The sequence below is a fragment of the Ambystoma mexicanum genome, chromosome 3p (assembly GCF_040938575.1).
Source record: "Ambystoma mexicanum isolate Mex_15411 chromosome 3p, UKY_AmexF1_1, whole genome shotgun sequence".
Lineage (NCBI taxonomy): Eukaryota > Metazoa > Chordata > Amphibia > Caudata > Ambystomatidae > Ambystoma > Ambystoma mexicanum.
In genome coordinates this window covers 167,507,763-167,528,687 of record NC_090925.1, presented here as the reverse complement: position 1 = coordinate 167,528,687, position 20,925 = coordinate 167,507,763, and the positions used below count along the sequence as shown (strand labels likewise).

Here is a 20,925-nt window from a genome sequence, read left to right as displayed (position 1 = left end):
AAATATTTTTGCAGCTTTAAGATTTATTTTTAAAAAAAAGGTATCTAGGCTGTATTTTATTATAGGTTTTTTTTATTTTTAATGGTTTTTGGATGGCTTAGAAGGAAACAATCATTAGGATTTATGAGGTTATAAGGAATAAGACTCATGTTTTTAGTTTTGTAAATATGTATTTAATTATGTTATAGTAATTTTTTTAGGGCCTAGTGTTGTGCACAAGGGTAAAGCTTAGCACATGCTACCTAAGGAGGCCAGGCAATGGATCGTGTGAAAAAAACAGGCCAGATCTTAGAGCGTTTTGAGGGGATTTTGAAAAGGAAGCATTTGGAGACAGATACGCACGGTATGTTATTTATGTTTGCTAACTAAAATATTCTTGCAGCTTTAAGTTTTATAAAGGTATCTAGGGTGTATTTTATTATAGTTTTTTTTAAAGGGTTTTGGATGTTTTAGAAGGAAACATGTATCAGGGGTTTATGAGTTTGTATGTTTATAAGGAATCAGACTCATGCTTCTAGTTTTGTAAATATGTATTTAATTATATTATGGTCATTTTTAGAGCCTAGTGTTGTGCACAAGGCTAAAGGCTTAGCCCATGCTACCTCTAGAGGCCAGGCAGTGGATCGTATGAAAAAAACAGGCCCGACCATAGAGCGTTTTAAGGAGATTTTGAAAAGGACCTATTCAGGGGACAGTACGCACAGTATGTTATTTATGTTTGCTAACAAAATATTTCTGCAGCTTTAAGTTTTATAAAGGTATCTAGGGCGTATTTTATTATAGGTCTTTATGGGTTTTGGATGTTTTAAAAGGAAGCATGTATTAGACTTTAGGATGGTGTATGTTTATAAGGAATAGGCTTTTGCTTTTAGTTTGTAGTTTGTAATTATGTATCTAATTTTCTTTTAATTATGTTTCTTTTTAGGGTCTAGTGTTGCGCTTACGACCTTTGCGGTCCCACCAATGAATCGTCTGAAGAAAACAGGTCAGTCCTACACAGAACACTTTGACACAACAACAGATGGGGGTTATGAGGAATGTGTGGGGCTCCAAAATATTTGAAAGAAAAAAAACGTAAATTAAGTTTGAAAAAGATGTACGGTTTAAAGGGGTTCAACATGTTTTAAATGTTACTAACTCTGAAACTGTGGAAGCTCAAAGTATTCAGGACACTCTGGCAGATGACCCTCAGGCCCAGTCTGTTAGCTGTGATAAAAAATATATGGTCCCGGGTAAAGGTAATAACACCTATAGACCCATCAGCTGATAGGTCGTGGCTGGAGAGTATAGGTTGTGGCGAGATTACCCCACCTCATGTGCTTTCATCTTTAAAGGCCGGAACCCCTTTATACCCAATATCTGCCGTTGCTAGGGCACAGTCTCCGGATTATGGATACTGTACACCGCCCCATACCTGTTCACTCACAATCCCCAACAGTGAGAGGTATGTTGATATTCCCTAAAATTTATAACAGGCCTTGGTGGTACCAGGTGTACCAATAGCCCCTGATTCTGAAACTGTCATAATAATTATAGACTCCCCTATAAAAGAACCTCTTGGAGATTTTCCTGCTTTAGACCCAATACCGGACACCGTTAGGCAGCGGTCTCTGGATTGTGGAGATCATACAACACCCCATACGTATTCACCCAAAATCCCCAACAGCAAGCGGTATGCTGATATTTTCCAAAACTTAAAACAGGGCCCGTTGGTACCAGATATACCAACAGCCCCTGCTTCTGAAACTGTTATAATAACTATAGACTCCCCTGTAAAAGAGCCTATTGTAAATCCCCCTATAAAAGAGCCTATTATAGTTAACTCAGACTCCCACATAAAATTAGATTGTGAAGAATGTATATATGCCTCTGTTATTTGTAGGTTAAATGATCCCCCTAAGCCGCTAGATCTTTCAAGCACAGGGCCAAATGGTGTAAACAAACGGGTGTGTACAGTGAACAATTTTCACAAGACTGATAACAAACCATTGTCTGCCCGACATACCTTTAAACATGTTAACACACCAGCCGACAGGGTGACTGTTCCCGGCTATAAAAGGGGTGGCGCTGCTAAGCGGTTATTTGAGGTAAATGCATTAAATAGTAAAAAAGGAAAACATTTACCAGCTTTACATAAGAAAGTAAACCTATGACGCCAGAGGTATAGATTCAAGCATAAGTGTACTAAAAAAGCTTTAATTGATATGCGTGGATGTGTTTGTAAGGCCAATCACTGTTTGTTCAACATGAAATCTAAAACCAATGCATTGGCTCAAGACTATAAAAAGCAGTCTTTAAAAAATAAAGCTAGGACTGCTAAAAAAACAGTTGACAACCCCCATAACCGCATTAAGGACTGGGCTAGGTCTTGGGAAGTCCACAAACGGTGTAGACGTAATGACACCCCCTAGCACGACAGGGCATGGTTTGGAAGAGGTGCATATGCCCCCTGAGCCTGTAGACATACCACATTTACCTATAAAAGCTACAGAGGCCTTGCGTTTAAAATGGCTTCGCTCTAGAAGACAGAGGAAAAAGTTTTTGAAACGTTTATTAGCCGCTGCGCAAAGAAAGATTTAGAGCTTCACTCCCAAATACACATGACATGTCTGATACAGAAACTGTTTTTTTACAGAGTTTGGGAACATACCATCATGGTATACCAAAATATTAAAGTGTTGAATACTATGAAGTTTTTCGTTTTATGAATCTAGATCGGATAACCTCAACAGGTCACGCACTATTACTGATAACAGAATCGGTTGAGAGGCTTGTTTCCCACATTTTGGAATCAGATGGTGCTATTGACTTTGTCCAGATCCGTTTAGACAGTTCTACTTTAAACAGACCTCTTTTTACTAGACGATCTCACCGCCAGATGTGTGATGTTTTAGAGTTTTTAGAAAACATTGGCCGTTTGCTACAAAGTAAGGCGGAGCTTCTTGTAATGGAGCCTTAAGAATTGTAACTGTGATTGTTAGATCTAGAGAGGGAGGCGTGTACAGGCCTTTAAAGAAAACACTCTACAGTATGATTGTGGCTAAGAAGAAGCGTTGGCTTTTGGATTTTAACTATGGGGACTGTGACAAGGCGGTGGAAAGGAAGGAAGATCAGAGCCAGGACAAGACCTCCAGCAAGAAGCCAATCAGACCTTGGGGGATGAGGTCATAATGGAGGGAGGCTACAACCTGGGAGACCTTGGGGGATGAGGTCATAATGGAGGGAGGCTACAACCTGGGAGAGACAGACAATTGGACCAATGGTAATGCTCTAGAACAAGAAAGATTCCAAGGATGTCATACTGATACAGGTCTCTGGTGTTTGTCTTTTGAATTAGAGAGAAGAGTTGGAGGAGGGCCCGGGGCCTGAGGAGTAGGTGACCTGACCTATGAGTGGGCCTATTGACGTCCGACCATAAGGAAACAGAAGTCCAAGTTGCACCCGTTGTGCCCTATCCTGTTATAACTCGTTTATAGAGACTTACTAAGACATTTATCCCCAAAGAAGAAGTTAGCCGTGAGAGAGTTGCTGCTGACGGCCCTAACGGCACTTGAGACCCAGCTGGAGGCCTCTGTCATCCGGAAACAAAGGTGAGCGTCGAGTGAATGAGAGGAAGACTGAATGAACAGAGAGGCAGAGGACCGTGCTAACAGTTGTCCAGGAAGCCTTTCCAACAAGGGGAGGGGCTGGGCCAAGGAGGCTGGAGTACAACCAACACCAGTGAGGGTGTGAGCTGGAGACCTCATCTCTGGAGAACTATAGAGACATTAATAGGGAGGCTTGAGAGACAATACGAGACTTTAAGGAATTGATGATGAATGATCCCTAGGAAAACAGTTTCCAGAGAATAAAAGGCAATAGAGTCTTATCACCTGGAGAAGAGTCCCAAACACTGTTAGCCTCAACAGAATGATTTGTGAACAGTATCTTCACCTTTTTGAGAGAGAAAAGCAAACGGCATGTTGTCCCCCATTTTACCCAGAATTAATGAAGCTTGTTGTTTCTGCAAATATAAGTCAGTAGGTCTAAAGTGTTGAAGGCTGGTCTTCTCATTTCCAAATACCTACATTGGGACTTAAATATATGTATGGCTGCCATTATCATAGGTCTGCTGGAGCCTAGAACTGTTACTAACAGTTACATACAAAGAAAGGCCTTAGAGGTCCACCAGACTCTGGGTATACCCCCCGACGTCATGGTTGGTTTTAATGAAGTGTGTCTATTTGAAGATTACTTTGGGGTGCCAATAAAAATTTTGTATAATGAAGACCGGACTTGGAAATATTTTCCCCAGGGTGACACTTTTAATAAAAACACTGTCTACCTTTTACATCATGAGAAACACTATTACGGTATTTTAAATCTACAAGGTTGTCTAGGGGTACAGAATGCATGCCCTTTTTGTTGTCATATATACAGCAATTGAATGTCTCACAAATGTAGATTTCATGGTCACATGTGTCAAAGAGACGAGTGTCTTGTGATGGATGAATCGAAGTTTAAATGTCCCAAGTGTAAAACCTTTGCCCGGTCTGAAGAATGCCTTGAAAAACACTTTGAGAAAGCAGCGCAGGGTTTAGCCCAATGCTATTTGAAAACGGACTGTGTTTCATGCGGTCGCTTTATAAAAGCTAATCATGAATGCCGTGGTAAGATTTGTCTTAGATGTAAAATTGAAGTTGTTTCATTGGAGGACCATTAGTGTCACATGACCATTCCAAAAGATGTGGCTAAAACTGGGGATTACATTGTGTTTGATGTAGAGTGTATGCAAGAGACAGGCATACACATCCCAAACTATGTTTATGCCAAACATTTGACGGGTGATAAAACATGGTCCTTTTATGGTATAGACTGCATTAAGCGTTTTATTACTAATTTCTTGGATCAAAAATTTAGGGGGTATAGCTTTTTGGCACACAACAGTCAAGGGTATCTTCATTCTTTGTTTTTGATACATGAAATTATTAAAGAACGAGTAGCAGTCAAACTGATAATGCAAGGTGCAAAGCTGAAACTTCTAGAGGTAATAGACTTTAAAATTCAGTTTATTGACAGCTTGAATTTCTTGCCTATGAAGTTAAGTAAGTTGCCTAAAGCTTTTGCATTTCCAGGGTCGAAAGGTTATTTTACACTTTCTTTCAATACTCAGCAGAATCAGAACTATGTGGGCCCTATTTCCCCTGTGGAGTGTTATGGTTCAGAATTTATGATGTCTGAAGAAAAGGAGGCATTTCTAAAATGGTACTCAGAGGCCCGTAAAGATGTTTTTGATTTTAAGAGGGAGCTAAAAAGGTATTGTCGCGAAGATGTCAATATTTTGAGAACAGCCTGTAACATTTTTAGAAATGGTATCATTGAGCTAACCCAAAAGGAGCACATTTTGAAACCTGATACTCCTGAGGAGTTAAAATATGTGACGTATGTAGATCCATTCACTTTCATCACGCTAGCTAGCATGTGTATGCATATATACAAGCAACTGTTTCTAGAGCCTGAAAAAATAGCCCTTGTGCCAATCAACTTGTACCATGGAAAACAAAAACGCTTTTCTACCCCTTCCATACAGTGGTTGATGTATGTGTCCCATCAAGATGGTATACCTATACAGCATGCCCTGCATGGAGAGGAAAAAAAGATTGGTCCTTATTTTTTAGATGGTTATGCGTGTCTAAATGGGAAAGAATTGGCCTACGAATTTAATGGTTGTTTTTTTCATGGGTCCCCCGCTGCTATAAGGAAAATGACTATAACACCATGATGGATTGTACTAATGAACATCTACAAAGAAGAACACTTTTAAAAAAGAATTTTCTTGAAAACAGTGGTTTGAGCATTATTACACTTTGGGAACATTAATAGACAGATATGCTAAAAGATGATGAGGGGCTGAACAGTTTTCGAAACAAACAAATCTACCAGAACCCAATGCTGTTAAACTTTTCCCCATGATAGCTCCTGGTGAAAAGATACATTACTTGGACTACAACAGTCTCTATCCCTTTGTTAACAATTCAAAACCATACCCATTAGGGCACCCCCAAATATATATAAAAAATATATAAAGATTTTGGAGATGTTAAACAATATTTTGGGCTGATTAAATGTCAGTTGTACCCACCTAAAAAACTTTATTTTCCAATACTCCCTAAAAGAGTTTCTGGAAATCTAATGTTCCCACTATGTATGACTTGTGCCACTACAAAACAAACTGAAAAATGCACACACAGTGACGAGGAACAATCTATTACTGGTACCTGGTGCACTGTTGAGCTAGAAGTGGCCTTGCAGAAAGGATACCGGCTGGGTAGGATTTATGAAATATGGCACTTTGGGAAAGCTACAGTAGAGCTGTTTACAAAATACATTTGTCTTTTTCTTCGAGACAAACAGGAAGCGTCGGGTACCCCGAGAGTTGCATGGATGCTGAATCCCGGCAACAGTATATAGACGAGTATTACAAACACCAAGGGATACAGTTAAGACCCGAGTTTATTGAAAACAATCCTTCTAGACGCCAGTTAGCTAAACTGTGTTTAAATTCCTTATGGGGTAAATTTGCACAAAGAACCAACCTTCCAAACACAGCCATTAAAACGGACCCCGAAGAGTTGACCGCTTATCTTTTTGACCTGGGCTATGACATTTTAAGCTTACAGTTTATAGAAAAGGAAACAGCGTGTCTTTGTTGGAAGTATGCCAAAGAGTACCCAACGTGCTCCAACAACATAAACATTTTTATTGCATGTTTTACAACAGCCCATGCCCGTTTGGAGCTCTATAAAGTCATGGATGCCCTCCAAGAACGTTGTTTGTACCACAATACTGACTCTGTTATTTTTGTCAGCTCACCCGGTGACGAGGACCCGCCCCTGGGGGATTATCTAGGTAATTTGACAAGTGAACTAGCTCTGGGCGAACACATTGTAGAATTTGTTTCTGCAGGTCCCAAAACCTATTCCTATAGGACATCCAACGGTGCTGTTTGTATGAAAGTAAAGGGAATCACTTTAAATGTCAGCAACAGTATAAAAATTAATTTTTACAGTTTAAAGAAGCTGGTGCAGGAGTACTCTTTAAAAAATATAACCAGAAATATCACAGTTCAACAAATTTCAATAGTGCGAAAAAGGAAACAATGGGAGATTAGCAGTGAAACGCTGAAAAAAAACTTGAGGGTACTATTTGATAAGCGTGTGCTCACTGCTAATTACAAGACATTACCCTGTGGTTATTGAAAAGGGAACATCGTATACGATGGATACCCGGTTACAACACCGTTTTTCATGCATGTTAGCGGGACCTTCTAGCTGTGGTAAAAGTTATTTTATTAAACAGCTATTAGAAAATGCACCCTCTGTTATGAATACGATTCCTGAAAATGTGATCTGTTTTTTTTCTTGCTGGCAGCCCTTGTATAATGAATTGGCATCTAAAATACCACATCTGAAGTTTGTGGAAGGCTTACCAAATTCTTTGAATGACGACCGCTTGCTACCACCAAATCTTGTTAATATGATTATTGTAGATGATCTTATGATGGAAGGAGGGCATAGCTCAGAAATCGAAAAAGCCTTTACACAATACTCACATCATCCGAGCCTTAGCATGTGTTACATTGTTCAAAATGTATTCTACCGCGGAAAGGGCAACCGCTCGATAACATTAAACGCCAGTTATATAGTGTTGTTTAAAAACCCTAGAGATAAACACCAACTAACCGTTCTAGTGAGACAAATCTACCCGGGTAATACCCGTTTTTTTATGGAGGCTTTTGAAGACGCTACCTTAAAACCTTACGGTTACCTGTTGGTGGATCTAAAAACAAACACTTTACAAGACTACAGATTGAGGGCCGGTGTTTTCCCTACAGATATACCAGTGGTTTACGTACAAAAGACATCTAGAAAACCCCGGTGAAAAACAATCTTTCCTCATTAGAAACGAGGACCAGCTTCCATGACGGCCCATATACGTAGGAACTTTGCTCTTCTTAAAATGCTAGTAACAGCTCCACCCCAACAACGAAAGGCCACTTTGTGCTCAGCCTCTGATGATATAGTATCGGCTATAGCAGAGATTGCCTTCAACACTATAAAGGGTAACGCTCCGTTATCCACCCGGCAGCTAGGTGCTTTAAAAAAGAAAAAATCTCTCCCTAACAAGCTGAGTAACAAGTGGTCGTCTATAAAAACCAAAAGAAAGCTTTAAAAACAATCTGGGGGTTTTATAGGGGCACTTCTAGGTTTGGCATTGCCTCTAATTACTAGGCTTTTAGGGGGTGGTTAATGGAGCATGCCCAAAAGATGTATTTGGTTGACAAACGCCAGTTGGAGGGTATAAGAACTCCGAAGAGGGAAGAAGCAGATATCTGAAAATCAGCCACTTTAAGGCTTGACTCTGAAATGCAAGAGGTTTTAAAACAACATGATTTATCAGACTATGATAAGGTGGGGCTCTATTCAACAATTCTACAAAAATACTTAACATACTTTAGACAGGCCGAAAATGAGAAAAATAAACTGACCTTGTACATGCCCCCCGAAGACCCTGCAATTAGCTCTAAACCCTCCCTATCAACTCTGCCCTGGATCCTATTGTAATGGAAGTCTTGGACACTGTTAACCCCCGTTATCGGAAAAATGCAGAACTCTTGCTGAACAAAATGGGAAGTGAATAAAATGTGGCAACATGGAACAACAAGGGAGAATTTGTTTATAAAGGAACAGTTGTTAAAGGATCAAATGTTCACGATTTAGTTCGCAGCATTACCAATCCTCAGGTTTTTGGAAGACACACAAAACCTCGGGGGTGGGACCTGTTTATGCAATCAGCTGCCAATCTGAACCTGCCCGCAACCTTAATTGGAAATATGGGACATCGCGAACTGTTGGAAAATTTAAAAGACTCTGAGATCAAACCCTTAACATCAGCTATTGAATCATCTGAAATGTCAATAAAAAAAAAAAAAATCCAGTAAACGCGCCTCTTGGTTTAACGTGTAACCTCTTTTTTCTTTAACAAATTCTTTAACCGTTGTAAAATATGTATATACATGTATATTTTTTAAATAATATTAGCTTTCCATTCTGTAAAAAAAGGTTATAATTACAATAAAAACATTATTTATACTTTCAAATGCGTTACGTCTAATCATTTCAATCATGTCTAACTATGCATGCTTATAAAATATTAAACAAATGAAAAATAAGACAAAAAAGACTGTTTCAATTAAATAGAAATTGTGTTTATTTATATGCGTACACAATGTTAAGGTTTAGTAACAAGAGTACATTTTTGCCAATGATCAAAAACATTTACACAGGATCTCCGAAAAACTGTTCTTATTCACAAAAGCAGTAACCATGACATCATTTTGCCATAGGTCCAGTGAATATGTCTGCATAACCCTTATCAGAGAGTGTTTCTCAGACATGTTAGATACAAAGTAACAGGAGTGCTGCCCACACGTGATGTCTTCAGGATGTTGCACAGGTGTTCTATTATAATGTATGACGGGGGCTATATCCTTCACATAGTCCAGGATTGTGCCTCTGTATTTGGGGTGGCTTGGGAAACACCCCAGGCTGTCAAAGACGGTTATTGAATCCTTGTTTATAAACATACCTATCCAATGGGTGCCTTCCTTATCTTGGGGATCGGTGTTCACCACAAGACTAATGGGTCGCTCATTACTTATGTCTCTTGGAAGGTTATCACATGAATACACACCCTTGAATGTTTTCTTAGCGCGTTTGTCTTTACTTAGAAAACGTTTGATCTGGTAAGTATCCATTACATGTCGTACAATACTTGTCATTGATTGTTGAGTTCCATAACCGAGTCAAATAGAGCCATAATAATTAGATTCACAGTGTTGGGTAAATTTGCCGCAAAGCGTACCTCTATGCATAGATTACCATTCCTAATAAGATTATAATGTCCGGTTGATGTATTATCAGGTCTCAAATCAAAAGCTAACAGAGTATAACCCCCATCATAATCGTCACAGGGTATCACAAAACCTTTATCATGCAAGTGTTTCCCGCTGATGGAGACAAGTCCCAAATACTCCCTAATTGTATTTTTTTGTTGAAAACTGGGGCTGCAGGCTTTAGACGGTATAACAACCCCGTCTTTAAAAAGAGCTGCATAGTTGATGTTGTAATGTTTAAAATTAAAAGGGTTGCTGGCGTAAGCCCCAGAAAAAGCAGTGTTGTCCTCAAAACCAATGATGATTATTTTCGGTAACTGTCCAAGGAATAAGTTATCTTGACTGGCGACACGGCTACCTGCTGGAACACTGAACATTTTCAAAGATGTCCGCCCCACCGGATATTTTAAGTTTGATACTTGTAGAGCATCTGCATCAGCTAATCTGACCGTGGGGGACACATTCACCCTTTTAATAAATAAACTAGCTGATACTATGATCAGCTTGTAGGCTTCAGCATCATTACTGTTGAGGCAAAAAACATCTTTATTTCTAGAAAGTTTAATTTTCAGATCCACGCCGTTTACCATTAGTTTCTACTGGAAAAATAGATCGGAGTGTAGACGGCCTAGTAAATAAAAATTTCTGCTCCCTGTGGCATGTGCCGCTCTTTTTATAAAACCGGCATTAGCCCCATCTAGAGCATAATCCTCCATATGGCCTGCTGTGTTCTTATAAAAAAGCCCCGCTGTAAGTTGAGTGTCCAAAGCGTCATTGCTTTGTTAAAAATGCTTTCCATATAGGCCCTATAGGCGTACATGTTGTCGCTCTGTTTAATCAGATGGTCGCCTAGAGTAATATCCACCTGATTAAAGAGGGTAGCCATGGGGTAAGCAATCGTAGCAACTTTAGCCGTTGATGGGATAGCTGATCCATCAGCCTTTGTTATTTTACAAGTGAGGTAAAGTAACGTGTCATTTAAATCCAGGTACATCTCTGTTGAGCCTGATATGTAAAACTCTATAGGCGCTAGTGGAGATAGTGCAGCAAGGGGAGCCACTTCCATGAAAAAGCTGTTTTCAATGCTAGTTTGGGTCAGTGTTATGATTAGCTCTGCCTGCAAGAGAGTGGAATGTTGAGATGGAAGGCAGAGCGCAGAATGTTTACCCATGAGTGAGTGTTCCAGGGTGGTCAGTTGAAAGATGTAAGCCCTGAGAGAGGATGCCGGTGGGTGTCCTATTTTCCCCATGACTTATCTGACATAAGAACTGTAACTATTAAGCCCAAACTAAGTAAAGAACTTACAGTTAACAAGAAGTTGTCAGAGTCATTTGTAACCGGACCCAGAACCTAACAGTCAGGTGTACAGCAAACAGATCGAGTTCAGATTTGATACATTCCCCCGACGCACAATGGATAAATGCCATCTTTTAGAAAATATTGATGATGGGGCTAGTTTTATTTTTCTTGGTCGATCTGTTCTTACGAGTTCTTTTTCTCTTCTGAGCAGTTTTCGTTGCTAATCCTGGTTTTTTATGCGGCCCTGGAGGCCCCCATCTGTGCGATGTTTTCCTTTTTCTTTTGTTTGTGTTTTTTTTCACATAAACCAGGCCAGAACCCTCTTGAGGTGGTTGGTAAAAACAATTTGTGATGGAGGTTGCAGCCGTAGACACCACATCCTTAGCAATATTTGTAGCTGCTGTTTTCACATGTGGTTTGGCTAATTCAAACCCCTTTCGTAGAAACGGCATAGCCCTTCGAAAGAGGCTTCTAAAAATACTTTCTAAACCCGCTCCATACATAATGGGCGCCCATTGAAAGTAAGGTTGATTGCCATAACCAGCTTGTCGGCGGTAATAATCCCTATAAACATACGGCTCCCCATAGTTTTTCATAAATACCATGTTTTTAATAGTCTTTTTCGCTCCTAGGGCGGAGGTGTAGTTTCACTAGGACTTTCCCGTATTTACATGACACCAAGTCCCCCTGATCATCCCTTATCTGTATATTGATGGTGTCAAAATGACTCTTAGAAACCGGTATATAATCAGGTTTAATATATTGTATATTAACAATGCCATTTTTTTCACCTTTCACCTGGGCTGTTCTCATTAGGGAGGTGTAGGAGTCACCGTCCCTTTGATATTCTACTATATCACTATAGATCACCTAGACATAGACTGTAAAAGCCCCCATCAATATCAGCACATGTTCTGTCCAAATCTTTAGTACTTTTTACACGTTGAACGGATCCCAAAACCCGAAAAAGTTTCCCAGTACATATAAACTCAGTGGTAAGATCCATCGATTTTAGAAATACTTTTCTCTGCACCTTATCCAGAAACAACTGTATATCAGAATAGCGTTCAATGTCTGTGAGACTTATTGATAGCCTCTAACAAAGCTTGTATATTGCTGTAAAATCCTAGAGGAAAGCTGGCGTGTAACAGTTCAATAGGACCTTCACGCTTGATGGTAAATCTGGCCTCTCTTCTAGACACAGTGTCCCAGGTATGGGGGTATTGAATCTCCATTAGAGCCGCTTCCCACAATCCTTGTAAGTCAACGGGTTTGGCCATTTTAACACAATAATTTGATATTTCATTGTTGGGGAATGTATCTAGAGAAGCGTTACTCGGTAAGGTGATATAAAATCCACTGCTTTCCATCTTCTCAGGGAGCGTCTTTGCTTTGTAGATCCTTTAGAGATGAAGCGCTAACCCATAAAAGTGTTGGGGCTCATTGGTGACCTTCTGTAACTCTTCGGTGTAAAAATTACCGCTCACACCCTCACCATCATAATCAACCAACTGGTAGATGTAAACACCCTCTTTCACAGACACTTTGGTCACTATACATTTTTCATCAGTAAATGATTGCTGATACCCCTTTGTAAAGACACCTTTAAGCTTGGAAACTCGGACATGGTCCCCCACACTCGAAAGAATGGTTTCTTGACCTTCTTCATTACCATGTCAGTATACAAGTTTTTCCAAACGGTTAGGGAATTTTCAGGCGTTACAGAATTTGGAGTCATTTTTATAGATCGATGATAGCTATCGTTGTACACCTCTATAAAGTGTTGTAATACGTCCACATAACGATAGGTATTCTTTGCTGTAAAAAATCTCCAAATCTTAGATTTTAAGGTTCTATTAAAGTGTTCAACAATAGCAGCCTTAACCTCATACTTTATAAAATGATACACATTATGTTGTTTTAAAAGATTTTGGAAGGGTCTATTTAAAACCTCCTTGCCGGCATCCGTTTGTAATTTTACAAGCACCCAGCCTTTGCTAAAAACATGTTTGAAAGCGGCCGTCACTCTTGATCCTGTCTTATCCCTCAAAACTTCGGCAAAGGTGTATTTTGCTAAAATATCAATAACCGTCAGGATGTACTGCGCCCCATCGTTCTGCTTCCCATAGGGCCGCATATCTACTAAATCACACTGCCATTGTTCGTCTCTTTGGGAAACCACAGTTCTTCTTCTTTTAAAACGTTTTCTAGCATTTTTATGAAGACTATATGCCTCTTCACCAGATAACCACTCCTTATCAGCTCCGTGTGTGATAGGTTTCTTGTCATGTTGTAGTTTTTTATAAAGAGCATCAACACCCCCATAACTGCCAATGCCGCTTTCATCATAATAGCTTTCATGCATGCTTCAATAAGAGCTGTTCACCGCTGAAACACTTCAAAAAATAAACAATGGCATAATGGGGGAAAGATGATTTTATTACAACTCTTATACATATAGCACCTGCCACAAAGTCACCCTTTCTGATATTTTTTCTGCAGCCTTATAAATAGCATTATACAAAATCCCCAGTTCCCCCCGCATATAACTCTGTATGCATAAAACGCTTGAGGCATTTAAAAGTTCATACAATTCGCGGTCCTGTAAAATGTATTCTTTAATGCTAAAGTAATGTTTATACAATTTCTCCAAAAGCTGATGTAATACCTCTCTAGGGTGTAGGTATAAAGAACCCATATCATATTTGTAAAGATGCCAGTAGTCATCCAATACCGGGAGCCAAGTGTTGGTACATATGTTACCTATACACATCAAACGTTTACAAAACGGCTCTGGTCGGGGGTAGGTATCTGTAGATATTTCAGGGTATCTGGGGCTTTTTCCGATATCCGCTCTTTCAGCATAGCACATAACAGTTTTTCCACACATACACGGTGAGGTTTCAGTTTACGATCCACACGCCTTGCTGGCCCTTCAGAAATCTTATCCTAGAAACAAATATACACATATAAGAAACAAACTCTGGATATTTCTTCTCTCTTTAAAACAGTTTCCGGCATGCTACACAAGGCTTCAGGGGATTCCCAAAAGTGTATAGGTCACAAAAATCTTCATCCATTAAACGGGCTACCTTGTTTCTAAAAAGCACAGGACCAGCCATGTGTAAAGATCTACATTTTTTCTCAGGATTGCGGCAATGGTATATTTCTATCCATGTTTTAGATAAAACACTCTCCACACTAGCATGTACACGCATGCCCATGCCTTTATATACAGCTTTAAGCAAATGAAAAGCTTTATATGAATTCAACATAAAACATATCCGACGTATTGCTCTAGCGTGATAATTTGGAAGTAAACAGTCATGAGCATCCTGTTGCAGATCATCGCATTTATGTCCATAACACCAGCGGTAATAATCACGCTTCAAGCATACTTTCACTACACAGGCCGCAAAAGCCTGAGCAGCTGAGGTTTCCAAAAAAGTCATAGCGTCCTTTTCTTCTTCTTCATCACAACTTTCAAAGCATTTTAAACAAACACACTTCTTACACTTATTACGGGCTTGTGTTGCTGGACTTTGTATAATTTTTTAACAGCACACACAGTAAAAATTGACGGTATTAAATGAAGAACGCTGACTTTCAGTGCCGTCAACTTTATCTGCTGTTTTCTGCAATTCAAAAAAAAAAGAAATGTAACTCTTCAATATATATATATATATTTTTACACATAGTTCACACAAACACACCCTTTTCCTACATACCAAATTGCACAGAACAGGGCCCTCCGCTTCCGCCTCCATAGCAAAAGCGGCATCCATAGACAATCCGCCTCCACAGCATTAGCTGTCTCCATAAACAGCCTATCTTCATCAGGACTTGTTTCCAACTCCAGGGTCATGGCCACCTCTGGAAACAGCTCGTCCAAAACCCCCAGATCCCCATACAGGGGCTCTTCAAGAGTCTTCATAGATTCGTTCATAGCCTTCAGATCGTACTCTGTATAGTCTGCATCCATTATACCAGCCTCTACACCATCAGCATCTTCAAAAGGGTAAGAATCAGGAGGTGTCATATCACCCAGATTCATTAAAAAAAGGCCCTGGCTAAACTCATCCTCATACGCCATCCCACTACCAGTGGGGCATTGCGATTTCTCATCAGTGTTGTTGGACTTCTAGGACTATTGGCCTTTTCAACGGTGTTGCAGGCGTCTTTCCCTACGGTATTCTTAGAGTAGTAGCTGTAACGCTTCATGATTCAGGGGTATTGCTAACGTTATGCAAATAGTACAGTCACACTCCAAGAGCACTGTTTACCTCTCTCCAGAGTTCCTTCTCTATATATACACCAATCTCCACCCCTCTGGGAGGGCCCATAACTACATCACTCCCACAACGCCCCCCGGCCTGCCCCCTGACATCACAACTTCATGCTTACATCATCTCCCCAGAGCCCTGGACCTTGACACTGTCGGGATGTCACCATCCCTGCTGGGCCACACCTAGCCCCAAAATCATACCTGACCCACGACATCACTACCGGGAAAGGCCCTTTCCTATGCCGCACACCCCCGAACACAACACATGACATCACTATTAAGTTAGGCCTTAGGGGAAACTTCAGGGACACGCCCGTGATGTCACCATCCCTGCTGGACCACGCCTAGCCCCAAAATCGTAGCTCACCCACGACATCACTACCGGGAAACGCCCTTTCCTACGCCTGCACATCCCCCAACACAACACATGATGTCACTATTAAGTTAGGCCTTAGGGGAAACTACAGGGCCACCCCCGTGATGTAACCATCCCTGCTGGGCCACGCCTAACCCCAAAATCATACCTCACCCATGACATCACCAGCGGGAAACGCCCTTTCCTACGCCTGCACGCCCCCGAACACAACGCATGACGTCACTATTAAGTTAGGCCTTAGGGGAAACTACAGGGCCACGCTGGTGATGTCACCATCCCTGCTGGGCCACACCTAGCCCCCAAAATCATAGGTCACCCACGACATCACTTCCGGGTAACGCCCTTTCCTACGCCTACATGCCCCTGAACACAACACATGACGTCACTACAGCATAAGGACATCCGGTAAGGAGGGAATTCGGTTACCATGGACACGCCAAAGAGGCGGGACATCCGGTCAGGGCCTGGTTACTGCCTGTCAGTTGATGAAAGGTACAGTTTAGTACTACTCACAGTCATCAGTGGAGGTTCACCTCCAGGTCAGAGGCATTGTGAAATACATTGTGGCTATGCAAATTAGATGAAAAGCATGTGTTTTTCTCCAGAACTGTCTTGCCTGCTGCTTCCCTTGGCCCTTAACATTTGAATATGTTCTTTTATGGCAAACTTAAACAAATGTTTTCCTTACTATATGCATCCAGAATCTGGGCACTACTTTCCTGCTTCCACTGACATCTTATCTTCGAGCAATAGGAGATGGTACTCGTGCTCTATTCGAGAAGCCATGCAGCTAGGAACAATAGTTAACCAACAATCATGCCACCATGCCACCCTGCTCCTGCACTAATAGTGTCACTCTAGGGAATATTGTTTGCACTGGCCCTGATGCAAGTGCCTATTTAAGGCACCGTATAAAAAGAAATGCGTATTCAAAAAGATGACCGGGCATAGAAAATATACTTAAGTTGTACGATTTGCATTCAAAGGGCGAGGAACCATATGCGAGCCAAGTTGCACGTTGCGCACATGGCTGCGCAGGAAGAAAGTGCACACGAGTTACAGACTGAGGCTGTAGGCTGCACAAGAGCCTCTTCCCTGTTGAGGTTTCAAGGAGGCGTCCTGGGGAGGCCCTACTGATACACTCTCTTTAGATACCCCTCCTTTTCTGGGAGTCGGAAGCTGGTCAGTGGTCATTGGTGGTAGTCCTATGTTACTTTCCTCCTCCCTGGTGTCATCAATGTTCGACTCGTCGCCCGAATCTTTTTTTGCAGTGAAACCAGATCATCTTCAACAGGTTGGCTTTGTCTTCTGAATTTCTTGAAACTTTATACATTTGAAGGGACCATGGCCTCCACTTTCTTGGTGGTCACCATGGTTCCTTTGAGTTTCACCACTGTGAGAGGTTTTGCCGCAAACAGTATCTGGATCTTCTGCCCCATTCCCTGATATTGTTCTTGCAACCAGAACAACGTCTCAAACTCTGTTACCCATTGGTGCACTCCTTGACACTTAATTAGTCGTTGTGTTGTCTCTTCTTTCTCTGTTCTGTCCAGAAGAAGTAAATGTGGGCGCAAAGGAATCCACATTCAAACTTGTACCACACCTTGTCTCAGTCATAAAGGTAAAATAGTCGAAATTAAGTAGTTAACCACCTTTAATTCTGTAAAGTTCTTCATCATGAGTGGGCTAATGAAATGTTGTAAGTTGGAGCAATTTCCAATACTTTTGTGTGAGGAGGTATCATTCCATGGGGCTGGAGTGACCCTGTCGCTACCCGAATTGCTCTCCAAAAACAGAATTCTCAGGCACTTGTAACAGATCTACATCAGACAGAGCACCCATTGTCAGGCTGAGACAAGACACATTTGGTGAAACTACATTTCCCAGAAGGCCATGGTGCTGCAGAAGCAGTCTGCAGAGTTTCACTGACTAAAACTGCTCACCGGTAGACTGAGAATGGACTAGGGAAAGGGGGAACCACACAGTAGAAGCCACCAGCTGTATGGAAACGCTGCACTGATTCGGCTACTATCTTTGGGAAAATACAGAATGATGCAACAGTGTATTTTCCCAATTCTGCTTTCAAAATTAAATTGTATCATTGTTTTGTCAATGAGAAAGGCATTAAAACAGTTTACAGCATGTAGCGTGTCGCATTTTATAACCTCATAAGCCTTCTCAACCTCTCCCAACCCCTCCCCCCAGCAGCAGGCACTGACTGTAAATACAATGTAAAAGACAACCATGAATGTGATCCATCATATAGTCTAGTTCCATCTGTCTAGTGGGTTATTTCACACATTGAGTCAAAAAGGGTAGCCAAGTCTCTTCAACACCCGTCTTCCACTCATTTAGGACATACGTTAGGTATTCCATGTCGTAAATCCCCCTAACTCTCCGCCCGGTAGTATGCTTCCACTCTGGGAATCCAACCCCTTCCTCATCCCTCTGCAGCGTAAGAACCCTGCATGCTATTCTAGGTCTGGCCCTGTGCTGCAGAAATTTCAGAAGTCTCCTTGTAACCGATCCAAAAAAGGAAGCTGGAGTAACAATCAGTAGCATCTGGAAAAGAAAGAGAAATTTGGGGAGCACCACCATTTGTATACAATTCAACTTTGCCATCCAGGAGAGATTCAACCGGGCCCAGCGATCCAGATCCGCCTGTACCTTATCCCAAGGGGGTTGGGGGGGGGCTCTGCACGAATAAGCTACCAGGACCCTTAGGTATCAACACCCCCAAATATTTGAACCCATCCGACCAGATGTGAAAACGAAGCCTCTCCACATAGTCCCAACCAAGTAGTCCCAGGGCCCAATCTGATAAGCCACTGATTTTACAAAATGTATTTTGAAACCCTATAACTCTCCATATCTGGTCAACCCTGTCAGTAAATTCACAGCTGTTTTGAAAAGCTGCACTGATTCGCCTACAATCTTTGGACAAGCACAGAATGGCGCAATGGCGTATTTTCCTTATTCTTTTTTCAAAATCAAATTTTATAGCTTTTGTGTCAAAAATGAGACAAGCATTGAAACAGTTTACAGCATGTAGCATGTCACATTTTAAAACCTCACAAGCCTTCTCAACCTCTCCCTCCCCCAAGAATGTGCACCGATTGTAAATACAATGAAAAAGACAGTCATAAATGTGATCCATCATATAGTCTAGTTCCATCTGTCTAGTGGGTTATTTGCCATATTGAGTCAAAAAGGTTAGTCAAGTCTCTTCAACACTTGTCTTCCACTCATTTAGGACATATGTTAGGCATTCCATGTCGTAAATCGGCCCAGCTTTCTGGATCCATTCCTTCTCCTTAGGGGTTCTATTCCGTTTCCACATCTGCGCTACACAGCACCTGTCTGCCACCAGCAGGATGCTTACTGCATGTCTCCTTGCTTCTTACACCCCATCTTCCTCATGTACCCCGAACATCATCCAACACAGTGTGAGGCGTCGCAAGATTCTGTCAATCCCCTTGATCCAAGAGAGAACCTGCCCCCAATTTATCTGTTTATGGGCATATCCCCACCACATGTTATAGTAGTCGGCCTTTGGGCGGCGACACCTCCAACAGTGAGAGTCCACCCCAGAGTACATCCTGGCTAAAATGGCAGGTGTGTATTGCCAGCGGTGTATGAGCTTGATCGCCTGCATCCTATACTGTAGGGATACTGTGGAATGTGAGACCCTCCTACGCATGTAAAACCATAAAGCATCAGCTATTTCTTTCTGCAGGTCTACCGTCCATTTTTCTCTGGCCTTTAGACAATGAATAGTTTACGCCTGTAACAGCATCTTGTAAATGTTTGCTATTAGGCCTCTAGATCCTGTATTCTGTGTATGATGTGTTCAAAGTTAGTTAGGCCTCTCTGTAGTGTAGGCCATCTCGGGTCATTCAGGGCCCCCATGAATTGCAAATAGCTGAAGGGACAGAGCTTACCAATGCAAAGGCACTCCTCTAATCTGATAATAGATACAAACTTCCTGTCCTCCCATAATTGCCCAGCTCTACTAAGACCAGCTTCGTACCAACATTGAAATTGTAGGGGTTCAGCTATTAGATTTTGCAGAGGAGGAGCCCAGACAGAGCTGAAGGGTGAGGGCCATGACGATAGCCATCTTGTGCCTCTGCTTTCCTTCCATATTGTCCAAAGCGCCACCAGCATTGGGTGTTTCACCACTCTAGGGATCTCCTTCTGGGGCCACTCACACAGTGTTAGTGGGCTTAATATTGTGTTATTGATCTTCACCCATTCTTTTTTGTGTGCCCGGTTCTATGTGGTCTATCATTATACGCAGTTGGTCCGCACGGTAATATGTGTCCAAATCTGGGAATCCAACCCCTCCGTCATCCCGCTGCAGCGTGAGAACCCTGCATGCTATGGCCCCAGCCCACAGAAAAGTCAGAAGTCTCTGTTTAACCAATTAAAAAAAGGAAGATGAAATAACAATAGGGACCACCATTTTCCTACAATTCAACTTTGCCATCCAGGAGAGATTCAACCGGGCCAAGCAATCCAGATCCGCCTGCACCTTATCCCAATGGGGAGCGGGGGGAGTTCTGCACGAATAAGCTACCAGGATCCTTAGGTATCACCACCTCCAGATATTTGAACCCATCCGACTAGATGTGAAAACCAAGCCTCTCCATATAGTCCCCATCCTAGAAGTCGCAGGGTTGACCTGATAAGCCACTGATTTTTCAAAATGTATTTTGAAGACTAATAACTTTCCATATCTGGCCAACCCCGTCAGTAAATCCGGGAGGAAAATCTGTGGCATTGTTATGTGTAAGAGAGCATCATCCATGAATAAGCTTAGTTCATATTACTCTTCCCCTATTTTTACCCCCTTAATGTACCCATTGGTTCTGACATCTATCACCCATGGCTCCATAGCAATATCGTAAAGGAGGGGTGACAGGGGGCATACCTGTTTGGTACCACTTCCAAGCGGGAATGCCCTGGATTCCTCCACATTTACAACGACTTTCACCCTCATCTTAGAACAGTGAGTGGAGACCCAGTTCT

At 41.6% G+C, this 20,925-nt stretch overlaps 1 long non-coding RNA gene across 3 annotated transcripts in view; it reads left to right on the top strand.

Annotated features, from left to right (window-relative positions):
* The window catches only part of LOC138580210 (uncharacterized), a 107,318-nt gene that overhangs the window by 55,375 nt on the left and 31,018 nt on the right, over positions 1 to 20,925 (top strand). The window contains exons 2-3 of one of the 3 annotated variants that reach the window (XR_011304204.1): positions 926 to 985; positions 3,338 to 3,590. This is a non-coding gene — a long non-coding RNA (uncharacterized lncRNA). Of the gene's footprint in view, positions 1 to 200; positions 344 to 925; positions 986 to 3,337; positions 3,591 to 20,925 lie in introns of all 3 variants that reach the window. The other 2 variants (XR_011304205.1, XR_011304203.1) reach the window with 2 other exon arrangements.